Source organism: Ahaetulla prasina, chromosome 5, assembly GCF_028640845.1.
Source record: "Ahaetulla prasina isolate Xishuangbanna chromosome 5, ASM2864084v1, whole genome shotgun sequence".
Lineage (NCBI taxonomy): Eukaryota > Metazoa > Chordata > Lepidosauria > Squamata > Colubridae > Ahaetulla > Ahaetulla prasina.
Window position 1 is genome coordinate 137,918,981 of NC_080543.1, and position 17,822 is coordinate 137,936,802.

The 17,822-nt window shown below is 42.6% G+C and overlaps 1 protein-coding gene across 3 annotated transcripts in view; it reads left to right on the plus strand.

Moving 5' to 3' along the window:
- FGFRL1 (fibroblast growth factor receptor like 1) overlaps positions 1 to 17,822 on the plus strand; it is a 179,970-nt gene that overhangs the window by 134,827 nt on the left and 27,321 nt on the right. The gene's annotated exons all lie outside the window — the stretch shown is intronic.

The window sequence follows — 17,822 nt, forward strand, 5'->3', positions numbered from 1 at the left end:
ACGTGTCAAATCTCCATCCCCCAATACATCTAAAGTAGAGTTGCCTCACTTTACAGACAATAAAGGTTTGTGGAACTGTCCGTCACCATGATTGGCCTTCTCCTAAGCTAATTTTCCATAATTTCTTAATAATAGTTACAAGTTTTTTTATCAATGCCAGCTTTGATCATTGATAATGCTGACCCTTAGTGGGTTTTTTAAACAAGTTTTAGGCACCAAATTCCAGTTTCTGGAGTCGGGGTAGTAATAGTCAACATGAAAATAGAATGTGCAAGTTGGAGGCCAGAGTTTATTATTATGGCTGGATTACTGCAAATAACTGTACATGGGGCTTCCCTTGAAGATTATTTAGATATTTCAGATGGACCAAAGTCTACTGCCTCTGTACTTACAGGACAGTCATGGCTCTGTCCATAACAGGGGTCTCCAACCTTGGCAACTTTAAGACTTGTGGACTTGAACTCCCAGAATTCTGGGAGTTGAAGTCCACTAGTCTTAAAGTTGCCAAGGTTGGAGACCCCTGGTCCATAACATGATTTCTATGAGAGCTGGATTGGTTATGGTGCTTACCTAAACTCCCTGGACGGCTCAGCTCCTGGATATTTTGGTGACCTTACGAATAGACCGCACCTATTGAGAGTCTTCTTCTATCAGGGTGTTGATGGAGATTCTCAATTTTTTTTTAATTTGAATTTATATCCCGCCCTTCTCCGAAGACTCAGGGCGGCTTACACTGTGTTAAGCAATAGTCTTCATCCATTTGTATATTATATACAAAGTCAACTTTTATTGCCCCCCCAACAATCTGGGTCCTCATTTTACCTACCTTATAAAGGATGGAAGGCTGAGTCAACCTTGGGCCTGGTGGGACTTGAACTTGCAGTAATTGCAAGCAGCTGTGTTAATAACAGACAGACTTAGTCTGCTGAGCCACCAGAGGCCCCAATCATCCAGGTCCTGGTTGTCCTAAAACTGCTTTTCCAAAAGACAGTTGGACTTCCTTGTGTTTTTTTTAACCTTCAAACGGTTTCACTTCTCAACCAAGAAGTGGTTCTTTAGTTCCGCTTCAAGAACTGAAGAAGCTTCTTGGATGAAAAGGTTCTTGGTTTTGAAGGAAAAAAGAACCCAAGGAAGCCCAGTTGCCTTTTAGAAAAAACACCTTTGGGTCTTTTATCAGGGGTACAGTGAGAGGAGATCCAGAATTTGGCATTCTTTGGGGCTGTTCACTTTCTCTGAAACAGCCTGAATCCAACACCTGGAATAGAGCATCCAGTTTTGGTCACCACATAGAAAAAAAGATGTTGAGGCTTTGGAGCAAAGCAACTAAGATGATTAAAGAGACTAAAACATATGAAGAATGGTTGCAGGAATAGGGTTTGGCTAATCCTAGAGAGAAAGGAGGACAAGGAGTGACATGATAGCGGTATTTGAGGGGCTGCCACAAAGAAGAGGGGGTCAACTTATTTTCCAAAGCACCAGAAGGCAGGACAAAAAAAACAAAGGATGGAAACTAATCAAGGAGAGATTCAACCTGGAATTAAGGAGAAACTTCTTAACAGTGAGGACAATTAACCAGCGAAACAGAAGTTGCCTTAAGAAGTTATGGATGCTCCATCATTGGAGGTTTTTAAGAAGAGACTAGACAGCCACTTGCTTGAAATCATATAGTGTCTCCTGCTCAAGCAGGAGGTTGGACTAGAAGATCTCCAAGGTCCCTTCCAGCTTTATTCTATTTTGATTCTGATTCTTATGATCTTCTAGAGAATGGCCAAGAACCAGCCTCCCCCCCTCAAAAAAAATCTCTGCAGACCCAAGTAAATGAAATAAGATCTGCTATTATTGTTGTTCAGGGCTACGTAAATGAGTGATAAATTTTGATTGACAGCTGTCAGAAGGTAGGTCCTGAGAGATGAGGAGCTTGATCCCTTCCCTGATAGCATGCCCCTGCCCTAAAAGACAATGTGGCTCCCCAGAAACTGTCTTGAAACCTGGTATGTCAACTCCAGCTTCAACTCCAACCTATCCAATCCGGGATGGATATTGGTTTCAAAGAGAATGATGACTAACCAGTATGCTAAATATTTTAATTCAGGAAAGCCTCCCGTTTCTCCTTGATGTTTGCTAAAGTTACTCCAGCAGATGCAGGACAAAAAAACAACCAAAAAAATTGGTATAAGGATGTGAAGAAGGCGCTGGCCCTTCCTTTTATTCTGGTAGCCATAAATCTCGGCCTTCCATAGGCCGTTTGCACCAGGTACTGCCTTACTTTACTTTTATCATGCCGAGCAATTGTTGAAAAGATTGTGGGCTGTGATTGTGTTGGTTGCGTCAGAGAGAGCAACTGGCAAATCAAAACTTATTCATGGATATAGACTGATTTTTCTACGTTGAGCAAAGCAGGGGGGGAAAACCCCTCCTTATATGTTCCTTATACGTTCCAGAAGTTGTAAATGCTCCAACACTGGAAATTTTTAAGAAGAGATTGGATAACCATTTGTCTGAAGTGGTGTAGGGTTTCCTGCCTAGGCAGTTTCCTTCCAACTCTGTTATTCTATTCTATCCTATCCTATCCTATCCTATCCTATCCTATCCTACTCTACTCTACTCTACTCTACTCTACCCTAACCCCATTTCTAAGAGGTCCGTAAGGGGCGTGCATAAGAGCACAAACGTGCCTATTGTTCCTGTCCTATTGTTTTCTTTCATTATATCCAATCAATATAGTTATTACATACTTATGCTTATATATATATGCTTATATATTATATAGTTACTTTCATGCTTATGCTTATATATACTGTTGTGACAAAATAAATATAAATAAATAAATAAAATTATTCTATTCTATTCTACTCTGCTCTACTCTATTATTATATTCTGTTCTATCCTATCCTATCCTATCCTATCCTATCCTATCCTATCCTATCCTATCCTACTCTACTCTACTCTACTCTACTCTACTCTACTCTACTCTACTCTATTCTATTATTCTATTCTATTCTACTCTACTCTACTCTATTATTCTGTTCTATCCTATCCTATCCTATCCTATCCTATCCTATCCTATCCTATCCTATCCTATCCTATCCTATCCTATCCTATCCTACCCTACCCTACCCTACCCTACCCTACCCTACCCTACTCTACTCTATTCCTCTACTCTACTCTATTCCTCTACTCTACTCTACTCTATTCCTCTACTCTACTCTACTCTACTCTATTCTACTCTACTCTATTCTATTATTCTGTTCTGTTCTGTTCTGTTCTGTTCTGTTCTGTTCTGTTCTGTTCTGTTCTGTTCTGTTCTGTTCTATTCTATTCTTTGTCTGAAATGGTCTAGGGGTTTCCTGCCTGAGCAGAGGGTTGGACTAGAAGACCTCCGAGGTCCCTTCCAACTCTGTTATTCTGTATTCTGTAAAAGAATATCCTTAAAATTAGGTCCTTTCTGTATCTTTCTGTATCTTCGGTTTTTAAAAAACCGAATCTGTACAGTTGGTTCTCAACTTACAAGAGTTCATTTAATGACCATTCGAAGTTGCAACGGCACTGAAAAAAGTGACTTAGGACCGATTTTCACACTTATGACCATTGCAGTAGCCCCGTGGTCTCAGATGCTTGTCAACTGATTCATATTTATGACGGTCGCAATGTCCTGGGGTCACGTGATCCCCTTTTGCGACCTTCTGATCAGCAGAATCAAGAGGGAAGCCGGATTCACTTAGCAACCATGTTACTGATTTAACACATGCAACGATTCACTCAACAACTGTGGCAGGAAAGGTCATAAAATGGGGCAAAGCGCCCTTAACAAATGTCCCACTTAGCAACCTCAGGCTTGGGCTCAATTGTGGTCGTAAGTCGAGGGGTACCTCTACTTTCCTGTAGATGCCTAACTAGTCAACACAGCAAAATGCAAATACCGACGGTTTTATCAGATGAAGAAGGGATTTTATTTGTTAACTGCAATATGCAAGCAATAGTTTAACTTTGCCTTCTCAATCTATTTTATTCATTCATTCACCAAATCCCTGGTTCTTTGCAGAATTCATTTCACAGAATTACTTTCCCCCCCACCCCCAAACTTTATTCATTGGCATCGTTGACTTTTAATGCTGTACGCCGGGAGTCCTCTGTGTGAGTTGGGCAATAAATGAGACCGAGAGTCCACTGTATGGCCTTGCAGTGAAATCCCTCTGCTTAATAGCTCCACAGAGGAAAATTTCAGTTTTCCATTTAAATTCGTGCCCTATTTCAGAAGAGAGAAATGTTTTTCTTCCCTGAGGCCAAACTAAAAAGGGTTTCTTTTATGGTTTAATATTACTACCAGTCCCTTAGATTTATCTTTCCTTTCCTTTCCCCCTTCCTTTCTCCTTTCCTTCCCTTCTCTCCTTCCTTTTTTCTTTCTCCTTTCCTTTCCCTTCCCTTCCCTCTTTCCCTTCCCTCCTTCCCTTTCTCCTTCCTTTCCCTCTTTCCCTTCCCTTCCCTCCTTCCCTTTCTCCTTTCCTTCCCCTCCCCTCCCCTCCCTTTTCTTTTCTTTTCTTTTCTTTTCTTTACTTTTCACCGGTATTGGGGAGTATAACGTCAACTCTAAATAGCTCTTTGTGCCTCTCTGCATCCAACAGCTGCTGCATCTTTGTACAGTTCTCTAAAGATGCGAGCAAGAGAATACGAGGCAGCCTAATCCAGAGTGTCTCTAGGAAAGACATTTGAGAAGCAGCCAGGGGAGAATGGGAGAAAGAGGAGAAAAGAGAGGGGCCGGGCAAAGTTTAGGCAGCTTCAGCAAATGGAGGAGGGGGATTTCACTTAAGGAGCCTGGTAAATTCTTGGTTTGAGAATTAGAGACATGCTGCAAGATAGATAGATAGATAGATAGATAGATAGATAGATAGATAGATAGATAGATAGATAGATAGATAGATAGCTATAGCTATAATAATAGATATAGATATAGATATGAAAGCATCCAACAGGTTTGGGGCCAATGGGGGATGCTTCTTTGGAGGAAGGGTTGCTTTTTCTTAAAAATTCCTTTTTAGAGTTTTTCCCTAACTCTAGGGAGATGGCGGACGCATCATTGGATGCGGCGAAGTTTGCGTCTCGCGCTCTAGCTTCTGCTGTCACCTCTCGCAGACTCTTGTGGCTCCGCCATTGGAAGGCGGATACGAAGTCAAAATGGAAACTTGCTTCGGCTCCATAGAAGGGGTCCATCCTTTTCGGAGTGGCGTTAGATCCAATATTAGTCGAGGGAAGAGATAAGAAGAAAGTCCCCCTTCCTCATCTAGGAGGCCGGACTGTAGATGCACTCTTTATTCGTAGCGGCAGCCCTTTCGATCTGACTCCTGACCTGGGCTGAGGGTCCTATTTTCAACAACCTTACCCCCAGGGGTTTTCCCAATCATCCGACCGACCGGCATTCAGTGAGCGTGGCCAATGCCAGCCCCCCTCAAAAAGACTCTTTCGTGGAGTTGACACCCATCCTTTCTGATGTGGCAAGTGACGGAAAGGTAAATTGTTCAGAGATCTGAAGGTTTGTGCTATCCCTCTGGCTGAGTTTATTAATCTAGATACAGAGCATCCAAAAGAGAACAGAATAACAAGAGTTGAAGGGACCTTGGAGGTCCTCTAGTCCAACCCCCTCCTCAAGCAGGAGATTAAACCATTCTGGACAAATGGCTGTCCAGCCTCTTCTTAAAAGTCTCCAGGGATGGAGCATTGTAGTCATTGTATTGATTCGAGAAGGTAAATAGAAACAAACGCAACATTTTTCCACACTTTCATGCTTTAAATACATGTTATTTATTTAATCCAGAACACTTTAGAGCAGGGGTCTCCAACCTTAGTCCCTTTAAGACTTGTGGACTTCAACTCCCAGAATCAATCAATCAAGCTTTGCTGGCTGAAGGACTCTGGGAGTTGAAGTCCACAAGTCTTAAAGGGACCAAAGCTGGAGACCCCTGCTTTAGAGCTTCATTGAAAGTAATTATACGTATGTTTCTGTTACACTGAGAAATATTTCATTTAGATGTGTTTCCAGGCAGTGCCAACAATTAATGGATGCTGCTTTGAACTTTTAGTTCAAAGGATCTGTATATATGGTTTGGAGATCTAGGATTTCACTGTATATTTTTATGACCTTTCTATACTGAAGCAAAGGAGAGATTGTTTCCCCATGACTATTCATTAATGTTAGTTTATGTAGACCAGCAGCCAAGATAAGAAGCCTGGAAGGATTAACTTGTGAAAAATAAGTTCCAGAGGTATGTTTCAGAAGTCAGTGGGAAGACATGATCATTGTCTTCGTGGATCTGAAGCAAATCATGGATTTGATGCCACAAAGAAGAGGGGAGGTCAACCTATTCTCCAGACCACCTGAGGGCAGGACAAGAAGCCATGGAAGAAACTAGGTTGGAGAACCAACCTATAATTAAGAAGAAATTTCCTGACAGTGAGAACGATCAACCAGTGGAACGGCTTTCCTCCAGAAGTTGTGGGTCCTCCATCATTGGAGATTTTTAACAAGAGCTTGGACAGCCACTTTTCTGGATTGATACAGGGTCTCCTCCTTGAGAATGGAGTCAGACTAGAAGACTTCCAAGGTCCTTCCAACTCTGTTATTCTGTTATCTGAAGGGCTGACATGTAAAAGGTGAATTGTTCTGAGTTCTTCCCCAAAACAGGAGAAGAACAGTTGAGTTTAAATTACAACAGAGCAAATTGCAATTGAACTTAAAGAAAACATTCCTAACAGCAAAAGTTGTCTATAAAGATTCTTGCTCATCCAGGTCACCGTTGTCCCAAAGATGGTTTTTTTCAAGAGGCAACTGGACTTTCTGGTTTTTCTTTGAAGGTCTTTCGCTTCTCATCCAAGAAGCTTCTTCAGTTCTTGGAACAGGAAAAGTTCTTTATAATGGAAAGCAAATGAGATGTTGGAAATTCATTCAGTGGAGATAATGAAACAAGAGTGAAGAATGATCAAGGAGTGGATTCCTGTAATGGGGAGACTGTTGGATCACTCCATGTCCCTTCTAGGAGATTATCTAGAAGATTATTTTGGAGGTAGCAAGGCAGGAAACTTGGAGTCTAGGGCTATGAGGAACCTTTTGCACAGGCCCCTGATAGATTGCATTCGTGTATATTTGGCAGTGTCACCAGAAATGACCTTACTGGATCAACGGCAGAAGTGATGGGAACAAGTAGACACTGTGGTCAAGAGTTTGTTTAACTTCTATGCTGATGCCTATGAAATCTAGCACATGTCACTCATAGTGGTTTAAAGTTGTTGACATTTCATTCGGTTTTGATGAAAAGCAAAAAAAAGTTGCAGGCACTTGAAAAACTTGGATTGTAAACAAAGGTAGCAGGGGGAAAAAAGCAGGCATCAGTTTTGGTGCAATTCACGATCAACCATTCGTAAGGCGAATTTTGTACTGGTCTGATTAAAAGACACAAAAGTTTTAGCTTCCAACGGATAGCTTGTATTTCTCATGGTAGAAGGTATAATTGACTGGCGTCTACTTTCCATTTATCAAATCAAACTTCTAAACCTGTTTTTCTTTCCAAACTGAATTGAAATGCCAGTTCAAATCACTGAATCGGATGTCTTTGCATTGATGGGGCTTTTCCCAGATCAGTTCAGCAATCTGATTCAAAGCAGCCAAATTCAGTTTGAATGTCCACATTGAATAAGACTTTCCTAACTGTCAGAATCAGACTAACTTTGCAAACTGATGGAGGATTTGAATTAGATTTTGCCTGATTCGTGTGAACTCAACCAGGCAACAGATAAGTGAAGCTCCCGTTTTTACAAATAATGCTTCATAATTGAACTAAAAAAAACAGCTTCTGAGAACAGAGTTGTCCCTGAGCAAGCCTTTCCTTTAACCTTTTCTTTGTGCTATTTCTATTATTAATGAATGTATCTTTTCTTTTTATGAACACTGAGAGCGTATGCACCAAAGACATGTTCCTTGTGTGTCCAATCACACTTGGCCAATAAAGAATTCTAATTCTATTAGACCTAATTTGAAATGTCAGGAGAGGAGTAAGCTTTGCCACCAACCTTAAAAAAAACTTGTCACAGTCAAGAATCCATTTTCTTTCATGCAAACATTGTGCTGTTTTCCTGTGGGGACAATGTCCTTTGCCGTTGCTACTTAAATGGGTGGGATAAAAGGATAATTAGAATACAAAAATTCCTTGCAGAGAAGCAATTATAAGCCACAGGATATATAAAACTAATATAAAATATTTTTTAAAAAAATCAATTTTTGTCCAATCAAAGTTCTACTGAATAGGTCTTGAGAAGTGAGCCTTTGTAGCAGAGAGAGATTTTGCTAAGAATTTTTCTCATGCTGGTTGCCAGTGAAATTATATCTGCAACGATATTGTTTTGTCTTTTTTTCAACGTGATGTTAGCAATCCTTCACTCCCAGTTTCACCTCTGAGCATTTTTGGCAGTTTTAGCCCCGTTTTTCTCTTGCTAGCAGATACGTCTCAGATATCATTGTCAGTCAAGACTGGTGTGAGATTATTCTTTGCAAATTGCTGTTTTTGGATAACCGGTATCCGTTTAAATCAAATTCAGCAGTTAAAATATAATAATGGGCCACGGTCATTGCTGTCTCTCAGGAGAAAAAGTAAAATATTAAAAACAAAAACGACTGGGATTGTGTAAGGCTCCTGCCTTGAGCAGGAGGTTGGGCTAGAAGACCTCTGAGGACCCTTCCAGCCCTATAATTCTATGTTCCAAATCACAGATTGGGAATGTACTTTCTGTATAAAATATATCCACCCTAGATAAAGAGTCTTATATCAAGTTTAGATGCCATATTGCCAACACAAACTCTTCTCATTCTCCCTTCCTTCCTTCCTTCCTTCCTTCCTTCCTTCTCCATCCATCCATCTGCCATCCCTCCCTCCCTCCCTCCCTTCTCCATCCATCCATCCATCCATTCATCTGCCATCTATTCCTTCCTTCCTTCCTTCCTTCTCTATCCATTCATCCATCAATCTTCCCTTCCTTCTTCCTTCCTTCCTTCCTTCCTTCCTTCCTTCCTTCCTTCCTCCTCCATCCATCCATCCATCCATCCATCCATCCATTTATTTATTTATTTATTTATTTATTTATTTATTTATTTATTTATTTATTTATTTATTTATTTATTTATTTATTTATTATTCACATTTTTATACCGCCCTTCTCCGAAGACTCAGGGCAGTGTACAGCAAATAAAACAATAATACAAAAAACGATTTAAAATACCATAACAAAATTAAAAAACTTAATAAACTGCTGTATACTTAAAACTATTAGAATAAAAATACAAAGATAAAACCCCTGTTAAAAACCCGCTAAAATCCCTAATTATTAAAATCAATCAGTCAGGCCAGCCCCGCTTGGTGGAAAAAGAAAGTCTTGAGCTCGCGTTTAAAGGTCCGAAGAGCAGGGAGAAGACGGAGTCCCACCGGCAGCTCGTTCCACAGAGCCGGGGCCCCCACAGAGAACGCTCTTCCCCTGGGGGCCGCCAGCCGACATTGGTTGGCTGACGGCACCCTGAGGAGGCCCTCCCTGTGAGAGCGCACTGGACGCACCGGACTGTTGTGTCTTGTCCGCTCTCACCGCAGCCGGGGTCTGCTTATCTGCTCCCGAACACGGAGGAATGTATGCCTCCCGGCCCCAGTCCTGGCTCCATGCCCAGACAAGCTGCAGAGGAGGGGGCACCTCCCGGTCCCAGCCCTGGCTCCATGCCCAAGCAGGCTGCAGAGGAGGGAGCATCCCCCGGCCCCAGCCCTGGCTCCATGCCCAGGCAAACGGAGCAGCTAGACCCCTCCCCCTCCTCCACAGCATGTGAGCCTGAGGAGGGTTATTTCAACAGCTGCTGATTGGAGTGACCTCGCATCAGAAGATTGGATAGGCGGAGGCAACAGAAGGAAGGGAGGGCAGGCCTTAATGAGTGCTGAGTCATGGAGCCACACCCCATGGCCTATATAAAGGATCTGCTTTCTGGCAGTCTCTGAGTCAGGCAAAGTCGAACTTATCTTGCTGAAGTCACTTTCTGGTCTCCTGCCTGCTCTGAGGACTTTGCTAGGACTTTGGGCAGAGCTGCAGAGGCACACCTGATTCGGATTTCCCTGACCCGGCCGTCAGTGGAGGAGTGGGACACGACACGGACAATGGGAGGGAACCATCCATCCATCCATCCATCTGCCATCTATTCCTTCCTTCCTTCCTTCCTTCCTTCCTTCCTTCCTTCCTTCCTTCCTTCCTCCCTTCCCCTCCTTCCTGCCATTCTTTCTTTCTTTCCTTCCTTCCTTCTCCATCCATCCATCTGCCATCCCTCCCTCCCTCCCTCCCTTCTCCATCCATCTGCCATCTATTCCTTCCTTCCTTTTTTCCTTCCTTCCTTCCTTCCTTCCTTCCTTCCTTCCTTCCTTCCTTCCTTCCTTCCTTCCTTCCTTCCTTCCTTCCTTCCTTCCTTCTTTATCCATCCATCCATCAATCTGTCCTTCCTTCCTTCCTTCCTTCCTTCCTTCCTTCCTTCCTTCCTTCCTTCTCCATCCATCCATCTGCCATCCATTCTTTCTTTCTTTCCTTCCTTCCTTCTCCATCCATCCATCCATCCATCCATCTGCCATCTATTCCTTCCTTCCTTCCTTCCTTCCTTCCTTCCTTCCTTCCTCCTCCTCCTCCCTCCCTCCCTCCCTCCTTCCTTCCTTCAAACTTCCCCCCTCCCTCCCTCCCTTCTTTCCTTCGCCTTCCAATCCTCTGGCACGCTACATTTGAATCCCCCAAAATATCCCTTTCTGTAATCCTGTGGAATTGCTATCAATCTGTATCTGCCTGGAGTTCTCAACCCTGCGTAGTCACACACCGGTTAACTTAATGGCCACCTTGCTTGATACGCACCCCGGTCTCTGCCCTATCTGATTTTTTTTAAAGAAAAAAACAAACTGAAATTACTTTAATAATAAAAAATTAACAGGAATCCGGCATGCATGAATGTCAGCTCCTGAGGCTGTCTCCAAAAAGAAACAAAATGGTTTAACTCTTTCTCGGTGTTTTATTTGGAAATGTGCAGGTGACAGGTTCAGAATGACAAAAGTAGAATTGGAAGAATCCTAAGTCTGAGAGATGATTGAGGGGTTTCATAAAGAGGTCTTGAGAAATACCTTCATGACATCTGCAGACTGATAAATGTTTTTCAATTGGTTATCCCCATCCTGACAGCTGTTTTTGTGAACCAAGGAAGTCTACCTACAATTAGGTACAATTTTTTTTATTCATGCTGTGCTCTTAAAAATGTCCAAATCTGTCCATTGGCTTAATCATCCTATGGACTCTTCAGGTGGATCATAGTGACTAGAAGTTTTTAGAAGTTTGCTCACTTCCTTTGAATCATGTTTCTCAACGTTGGCAACTTGAAGATGTGTGGACTTCAGCCCCCAGAATTCCTCAGCCATCTTTGGAATTCTGGGAGTTGAAGTCTACACATCTTCAAGATGCCAACATTGAGAAATACCGATTTACAATTTGTACTTTCTCCATCTTTATGAAATAGGCCATTAAATAAAATTCCAAGATTCCTAGTAAAAGAATTCTTTGGTCCTTCCTTGCCTTAAGCGATAAACAGTGCCACCATCTTGCAATTTTGATACTCCCAAGATAATCAAATCCTAAGCTTGATTTAAATTCACCTTTTTGAATTGCTAGCTTTTAGTCTGGTTTCTTTTCTGCTCTCCGTTGACTTAACCATCAGGCATGAATTGGCAGTAATCCAGTTATTCTTTTTTTAAAAAATATCCCTTTGAAATCCAGTACAGCCTTATAATAATAGCTAGCTAATCGGTATCCTAAGCACAGGCAATAAAAAGAAAATGATCCATCTGGTGCCAAAAACTGGTTTGTAGCTTTTTCTTGTCTTGGTTTTATAAAAAAACCCAGAATGAGAAGTCAATTAGCCTGGGTAACTTTCTTAGTTGAATGCTTCACTTTATCTGTTTTTTTCTCTCACCTTGGATATATATAGGTCAGTTACCTTCCTTCTAACATAGGGAGGTTTTTGTGTCTGTCAATATTCTGAAATAAGCTATTAATCCAGAGGTTTTCCAAAAATAACAGCTGTATAAACAGAGGTGCATGTTTTCTTTGGGTGGGCAAACTTAAAACAAGTTCAGATTTTCAAAAGCATGAACAGTATTAGAGCTCAAAAGTTCTCCATGAAGCTTTGGAAGAAGATGTAGATTCTCCAGTTGCTTTGTCTTCCAAAGATTCTGAAATCGTGGCTTAATGTATGTCTAATGGTGACTGCCTATAAACAATTCCACTCTGGCTTGTAGGCTGGGTTTGCTTTGGAGTCTGATCACAGGTCTTGAGCAAAACAGAACAGAATAATGGAGTTGGAAGGGACTTGGGAGATCTTCTAGTCCAGGGTCTCCAATCTTGGCAATTTTAAGCTTGGCGGATTTCAACTCCCAGAGTTCTTTGGTCCTTCCTTTCCTCCAATTCTGGGAGTTGAAGTCCTTCAGGCTTAAAGCTGCCAACGTTGGAGACCCCTCAAGCAGGAGACCTTATACCAAAGCGGACAAATAGCTTCTTCAGTCTCTTCTTAAAAACCTCCAGTGATGGAGAACTCACAACTTCTGGAGGCAAGTCATTCCACTGATTAATTGTTCTCACTGTCAGGAAATTCCTCCTTATTTCTAAGCTGGTTCTCTCTTTAATGATCTCCCACCTGTTACTTTTGGTCCTGCCCCCAAATGTTTTGGTGAATAGGTTGACCCCCCTCTTCTTTGTGGAGGCCCCTCATGTATTGGAACATGCTATCGTGTCTCCCATGGTCCTTTTTTCCACTAGACTAGACACGCCCAGTTCCTGCAACCAGTCTTCATTTAGCCTCTAGTTCCCTAATCCTCATTCTTGCTCTTCTCTGCACTCTTTCCAGAGTCTCTGCATCTTTTTTTATATCGTGGCAACCAAAACCAGATGCAATATTCCACGGTTGGCTCACGTTTAAGTGATTGTCCACTATCCTGTCCACTATCTGATAGTGGAGTTGCGTCTATCTTTTGTCTCTCCATGAAACTCTCGTTTATAATTTTTCAAGCCTGAACAGTTACATCACTTTCTCTCCTATCTCACGTTCTGCCCAGCCTTTCATTCTCGTTTACTTGTTCATTCGTTCATTCATTCATTCCTGTCCCTTGTTCTTCCAAAGAGAAGTGCTTTGAAGTGCCATCTTGATGTACGGAGTGGGTTGATGATTGCTTCATTCTCCATTCAGCCTCCTCCATCAACTTTGAAGTGTGCTCAGCTCTTGGGCTTCTGTTCAAAGGTCTCCTGGTTTATTCATGCAAAATTGGTCCATCTGTGGAATGGAACTTTCAAGGCCCCGACATCAAATGCTCCCAAACCAGCCGAAATGACTTAGGGCCACGATAAGCCTCAATGCTCCAGAGAAGAAAAATGATAGAGTGGACCACAGAAAAAGATTGTGGTTACATTTTGCGCTAAATAAACTGGACCATTGTTTAAAGCCCTGATTGGAATCTGCCACAGGCTTAAATCACTCCTTGCTGAAATGTGACAGGGTCAGAACATCAAATGCAAATTATTTCTGAAGGCGACTTAAAAGCACCTCGCGAATATGTTCATTTAGATTTACTTAAGACCAGACATTTTACACCAACATGGAATTTGTTTGGAATAGAACTGTCGGTTAAGAAGGGATTAGGGTTGTAACTTTGCTTTTTAAGGAACGTCTACATGGATCTCCAGGGCAACGTTTCAAGGTTCTCCAGGAAGAGATTAATCTCAGGTTACCTTCCAAGGTTCTTCTCCATAGACTAGAACAGGGGCCTCCAGTCTTGGCAACTTTAAGACTTGTGGACTTCAACTCCCAGAGTTCCTCAGCCAGCTTTGCTCTGGAAGTTTTACTCTGGGAGTTGAAGTCCACAAGACTTAAAGTTGCCAAGGTTGGAGACCCCCGAACTAGAGTATCTCCATCGGGATGAATGGAGCCATTCCTAAAGCAAAAGACATTTACCAAGGGAAAAAAGGAAAAATTCACCCTTAAGTCAAGGACTACCTTATATTTAGCGCAGGATCCAATCTGGGTCGGTCACCAGGACCAGAGATTTAGTCTTCCGAGCTTTCGGATTCATGCTGAAGCCCTTCCTCAGGGAACGTCTCTCTCACCAGAATGTCTAAGGAAATTCTCTGTCATTCAGGTCACGGCTGTCGCAGCTCAGAACTGAAGAAGCTTCTTGGATAAGAAGCGAAACATCCTCAAGGAAAAATCCAGTAGCCTTTTGAAAAAGCACCTTGGGCTCTCTCAACAGAATGTATACATTTACTGCAGCATATGAAGTTCCAGGGGGACATGGTGGCTCAGTGGCTAAGATGCTGAGCTTGTCAATCAGAAGGTCAGCAGCTCAGCGGTTCGAATCCCTAGTGCCGCGTAACGGGGTGAGTTCCCGTATCCTTGTCCCAGTTTCTGCCAACCTAGCAGTTCGAAAGCAGGTAAAAAATGCAAGTAGAAAAAGAGGGACCACCTTTGGTGGGTAGGGAACAGCGTTCCGTGCGCCTTTGGTGTTGAGTCATGCCGGCTGCATGACCACGGAGATGTCTTCGGACAGCGCTGGCTCTTCGGCTTTGAAACGGAGATGAGCACTGCCCCCTAGAGTCAGGAACGGCTATCACGTATGTGCGAGGGGAACCTTTACCTTTACAGTTACCCTTGGAATGGTGTGGGAATAGGAATGGATTTCCAGTGGGATTGCAGACTACATGTACCATTTGCACCACTCAGGTGACCCTGAGGACACAGATAAAACCTGCAAGTGCTTCAATGAACCACTAAATAAAAGAATGCAAATGACCAGCTGTCTTCAAGGAGTATAAATCCTTCCATTCCACACCATCCTGCCAGAGCTGAAGAAGCTTCTTGGATGAGAAGCGAAAAGCCTTCAAAAGAAAAAAAACCAAGAAAGTCCAGTTGCCTCCTGAAAAAACCTCTTTGGGACAGCTCTTCTTAGCTTCCACTCTTCATGCCTCTTACAGCTTTTGCCCTGGAAGGCTGTTGTGTTTCCTCAGTCAAGACATATTTTGAAGTCCAGGGAGTTACCTAATCACTCCTGTCTGTCTGTCTGTCTCTTTAAAAAAAAAATCAGCCCCTCCTCTTCATATTTCTTTGGGGAGGGAACATAAGGAGTGGAATTTTCGCCAATGCAGTTGGAAGATCGGGCAGCAGAAACGCATCTTCAAAGGATCCGGTGCATTTACCGCACTTAGCTACACATGAAAGGCTTGGCAACTTCTCAAGTATGGCTGAGAATGCCAATTAGGTGGCGTGCATGAGTGGAGTTCCAGGCACGGAAGGGGGTGGGGAGGGAGAGGAGGACGGGCGGTGGGCTGAGCATTGGTGGACTGGCGGAAACCTGAGACTCCAGACAAAGGAAGGGAGGCCGGTCTTAGAAGAAGACCCTCCTGGGGAGGATTAAGTCCTGATTGACAAAACCTCTGGTTAAAATTTGCAAGGAAGTCTGAGAGCATTTAGCATTGGTTCACCACCAAAGAAAATGTAGAACTATGTAGGGCTTGGCTCTTTCAATTCATGAACATCGTTCTCCGTGTTTTCACCGTGCAACCTTGTGCTTCAAACGCTCCGCGGTGAAGGCATCCAAATATGTCCTGCGTAGGAAGCTGACATGTGATGCTTGAAGCATCTTTTTGTCAGTTACATCCTAAGAAGAACATGTCGTTGTATGTTTATTCTAAGATCCACATTAATAGTAATGGCTGCTTTTGAAAGCGTCGGCTCCAAGTGGATTTCAGAAAAACACAACTTATTTTATCCTTACAATTAAGCCAAGAGGCAGGGCAGGCCAAAGATCATCTTGAGGGCTTTGTGAATGAATGAATGAATGAATGAATGAATGAATGAATGAATGAATGAATCAAATCAATCAATCAATCCAATCAATCAATCAGAATAGAGCAGGAAGGGACCTTGGAGGTCTTCTAATCCAACCCCCTGCTCAAGCAGGAGATCCTGTACAATTTCAGACAACTCCTTAAAAGCCTCCAGTGTTGGAGCACCTACAACTTCTGGAGGCAAGCTGTTCCACTGATTAATTTTCCTCACTGTTAGGAAGTTTTTCCTTTATTTTGGGTTGCTTCTGTCCTTGGTTAGCTTCCATCTGTTGTTTCCTGTCCTGCTTTTAGGTGCTTTGGAGAATAAGTTGACCCCCCTCTTCTTTGTGGCAGCCCCTGAGATATTGGAATGCTACTATCATGTCATCCATAGTCCTTACATCCTGCAACTGTTCTTCATACATTTTGGTCTCCAGGCCTTTAATGGTCTTTGTTGCTTTTCTCTGCAGTTTTTCTAAAGTCTCATCTTTTTTGTAATGTGGTGTCCAAAGCTGGATGCAGCATTGTTTTAAGATTGTGAGTTGTGAGATTGGAAGTCAGATTTTGTATCCTGAACTCTTTGGGCTTTTTCTACAACACAGTCTCTCTCTTGCATCCTTCCAAAATCTTGGTTTGGTCTTATATTGCCATTTTGAACACTAAACCATAGATAGGCTCAATTCCTGGATGCCAGAATGATTGGCTAAGACAGAGGTCAGCCACGCGTGGCTCTGGAGCCGCCTGTGGCTCTTCCATCCCTCTGCTGTGGCTCCCTATCGCTGGTCAGCGCCACAATTTTGAGAGGAGCTTCTGGTTGGGGGAGGGGTGGGCAAAGCATGGTGTGCCAGGCGGAGACTCTATGGCAAGGGGCCGGTTTTCTGGTCGGCTCCACAATTGATAGGGCTTTTGGTTAGGACAGGTAGAGGAAAAAGGACACCACACTAGGAGGAGACTCTATGGTGGGGGAACCGGACTTCCGGTCGGCTCCAGAATTGAGTGGGGGGCTTCCGTTTAGGACCTTTGTGGCTCTTTGAGGGTTTAAGGTGGCCGACCCCTGGGCTAAGGATAAATTCAAAATGAAATAGAGAGCTCTTTACTTGATAGGCAGTATGGCTTTAATATTCATTTATTGTACATGAATTATGTCATATAGAATCCATATGGGAACAGATCCCAAACGGAGATCTGTAATGTCTGGAAAAGGGTTCTGACAGACATAACAGTGGCTAAGAGGGAATTCTCAGTGCAATTGAGAATGTTAATGTTCCCAGATGCAGAGTGAACTTGTGCGTGGACGCTTGGGTGTATTTTTGACAAATGTGAAATATGTTGCTTTTTGCTGTTGGACTGAGAACCAGCGGAGTCCACAAAGATGCACGATACCAGAAAAATCCAGGCGTTTGATGTCCCCCTCTCAGCAGCTCTAGAGATGTGATTGATTTTTTTAGGCTGATGGGTGGGTGGGCAGATGGATAGATGCAGATATATGAGAGAGGGGGAGAAGGGGATTAGAGAGATAAATTGATAGTTAGGGAGATAGATAGATAGATAGATAGATAGATAGATAGATAGATAGATAGATAGATAGATAGATTGATAGGTAGGTTGGTAGTAGGTAGGTAGATAGATAGATAGAAAGATAGATGTCAGATACAGATAGATATAGATAATAGATAGGAGATAATAGAAAAGAGAGAGAGAGAGAGAGAGAAATAGATGATAGATAGATAGATAGATAGATGATAGATAGATAGATAGATAGATAGATAGATAGATAGATAGAGAGAGAGAGAGAGAGAAAGATAGATATGATAGATGATAGGTAGAAGAGGGAGAGAAAGAGGGAGGGAAATATTTTAATATCAACTTTATTTTGTGGCCCATAAAAGAGATTTCAGACGAAATGAAGCCCA